This window comes from Artemia franciscana, chromosome 1 (assembly GCF_032884065.1).
Source record: "Artemia franciscana chromosome 1, ASM3288406v1, whole genome shotgun sequence".
NCBI lineage: Eukaryota > Metazoa > Arthropoda > Branchiopoda > Anostraca > Artemiidae > Artemia > Artemia franciscana.
In genome coordinates this window covers 48,874,101-48,877,392 of record NC_088863.1, presented here as the reverse complement: position 1 = coordinate 48,877,392, position 3,292 = coordinate 48,874,101, and positions in this window count along the sequence as shown.

Sequence of the window (3,292 nt, the reverse complement as noted above, 5' to 3'; positions counted from 1 at the left end):
ACGCCCACCATTTCCCCAAACACATCCAATCAAAATTTGAGATAGCCATTTGGTTCTACGTGGTTGAAAGGTTCAGAAATTATATCTTTGAGGATGACATCCTCCTCTGCCTGCCACAGCCCTCAGGGCAGCCCCCCTTCCACGCATATCATTTCCCCAAACACATCCAATCAAAATTTGAGATAGCCATTTGGTTCTACGTGGTTGAAAGGTCCAGAAATTATATCTTTGAGGATGACATCCTCCTCTGCCTGCCACAGCCCTCAGGGCAATGGGTGTAAGTAATGTTTTGGGGTATATAAGGTATATACATAGAAAGGATGATCATATAAACTTCAGAGGGGGCTCATTGGATTGATAATTAGAAGTTCTAGTCCCCTTTGTAAGATTCAGAGTGACCGGAGGGTGGATAAGCCCCTCCCCCTCCACAACTCATATTTTGCTGAAATTTATCTGATAGAAATTCTGAGGTGTCCATTTGCTGTCGTAGAAACTTCGAAAAAGGCTCACTCGATTGGAAATTGAAAGGACTAGTGCCTTTTTTATTATTCAAAAGTGATTGGAGGGCAACAAGCCCCCCCCCCAGGTCCATCAATTCCCAAAACATCCAATTAAAATTTTTAAATAACTCTTTTTTTCAGCGTAGTTGAAAGTTCTGGAAATTATGTCTTTGACAACTTCCATGCCTTCTCAAGACCAAAATATTATTTGCACTTTACTGGAAACAAAATAAATTTAAAATCATTTCACTTTATTTTCGATTGTTCAAAACGTTTTAAATAGATACATGAAATGGCGAGTCCTCCCCATTGCACTCCAATTACAGCGTAAGTGTCTGGTGCCCTTTTTGAAGAGATTGAAGGGAAATCAGCCCTTCTCTCAAGCCCATTCATTTTCCAAATGCATCCAGTCAAAATTTTGAGACAGTCATTTTGTTCAGCATAGTAGAACGGTCCAGCAACTACGTTCTTAGGGATATTAGGCATGTCAATCCCCTCCCTCAATAAAGCAAATTGTACCATCTTGCTTTAAAACTAAGTGTTCCTTTAAAATAAATCAAAAGGTATTGTGCTTATGGTTGCCCGTAAGACACATCATCAATACATCGAGAACGACTGGGAATATTAAGTTGAAACTTTTGGGAATACTGCTATTACTACATTTGCTCTGACAACTTAAATGAATAAAAAGAGTGTAAGTCTATCCAGGTTGTCAAAGATCATAGATAGAATCTTCTGGGAATGATATAGAGTTTTATTTTTCAGGTCAACTTCGGAAGCTATAAAATTAAATTAAAAATTATACTGTTGGTGTCAGGATTAAAAAATACTGAAAAAGTTTCTCCATCATGCAAAAAACAACCCATACTATAGATTCTTATAGAAAAATTTAAAAAGATATACAACATTTTTTTTGCCATAAAAAAACTATATCAATAAAAAACGAACAAAAATTAATTTAATATTTTTTTCCACAAGACAAGTTTTTCAAAGAAAAGTAAAGAGCTTCATTAAGTAAAGAATGAGCAAAAATTTAGTCTAATAATCTTCCAAACGTAAAACTACCACAAATCACTATCAATAAGAAATGTAACTCAAAACAAACAGAAATTATAATAAATATCCGAGTCAAACTCAAAACGAGCAAAAATTAACATGAGCAAGGCTGAGAGCCCCACGCCTTCTCAACACAAGAACACAATTTACGCTTTACTGAAAGCAAAGTACTTTTGAAATATTTTGACCTTTCTTACTTTCATCAATAAAAAATTATCAAAACCTTATATTAAGGAAAAAATGTCTGTATATGTCAATTTAACTGACAATTCACGGTCATTTGTTTGATGTTTTTTTTCTTTTTTTTTCGGTAAAACGCAAATTGTGTTCTGGTCTTGAGAAGCCATGAAGGTTATCAGCCCTACTAATGCTAATTTTTGTTTGTTTTTAGTTTGACTCGGCTATTTATTGTAATTTCTGTTCGTTTTGAGTTTCATTTATTTGTTGATAGTGAATTGTGGTAGTTTTGCGCTTGGAAGATTATTTGACCTAATGGTTGCTAATTCTTGGCTTTATAGAGCTCTTTACTTTTATTTGAAAAACTTATTTTGCAGAAAAAGTTTTTTAAATTAATTTAAAAAGGCTATTCCAATAAAAATAAGGATAAAATATGACTAAAGGAAATTATCAATGGCATTGCTACAATGCTAGCTACCAATCGCTTCCAAATGTACTAGTCTTATATGCTGTACCGTGCTATGCGTTATCGTAGACTTAGTAAAGAAGCCATGTATATCTCATGTGTTTTATTTTTCCAAATTATCACATTGAATGGATGGTCGAGGATGGCCCATTCTATCCAAAGTAAAAGTTCTAAAGTCTTTTAAGAGCTAAAGCCGATCTAACATATCCAAAGAGGAATATACCTATTCAGAGCCTTAATGATCTCCAAGGAAGGTATTTTGTAGTACTTAACTCTGATTCTTCTGCCTAAAAACGGCAGTGATTATCACATTTGATGACCATAAATAATCTTTGTTTTATAAAAATGAAACATTTTAAAAGAGGTCTTCTGCTCAAAAAAGGCAGAAGAAAAAGTTTTGAGCCTCAAAACTTTGCCCAATCCGAACTTATAAAGTTTTAAAGAAGTGTAAATCTAGGCTAGGCTATTTCTTAAATTTAGAGGGAAAATCTTGATATGGATAAAATTCTACTGAAATAGCAAAAGGTTGCATTTTATTGGCCAAAGAGCAGTATGTGTCCGCTTCTAATGTTGCTACTACTGCTACTGGTTGAAATTCTCGGGGATACAGCTATTACTACTGCTACTACAGCTGGTGCTTTTATTATTAAACTAAATCAAAAGGGTTTAAGCATTTCAAGGTGGTCAAAATCGTATAGATACAATGCCTCAGGAACAGAATAGAATATTGAATTTCATAGTTCAGGGAAAGTTGGGGGAGGGGATAAAACTAAATCAAATGGCACAATCATGTATCCGGATTGTCAAAAACACTTACGTGTAATACCCCAAGAAAAACTAGGGGCGTTAGGTTGTAAATTTTTGAGTATATTATAGGGGATATTGAACTAAACCAAACGACATTATGTTTATCCAAGTTCGTCAAAGGGCGTATTTGTTGGCTAAATGTATTAAGATGTATTAAGATGTATAAGATGTATTAAGATGAACGGCTAAATGTATTAAGATGAAACTTCTAAAACATGTTGAGGCGAATGTTTAACTAAGTATGTATTTTAAAAGGGTATGTTTGGAATATCTATAGAATAGCTAA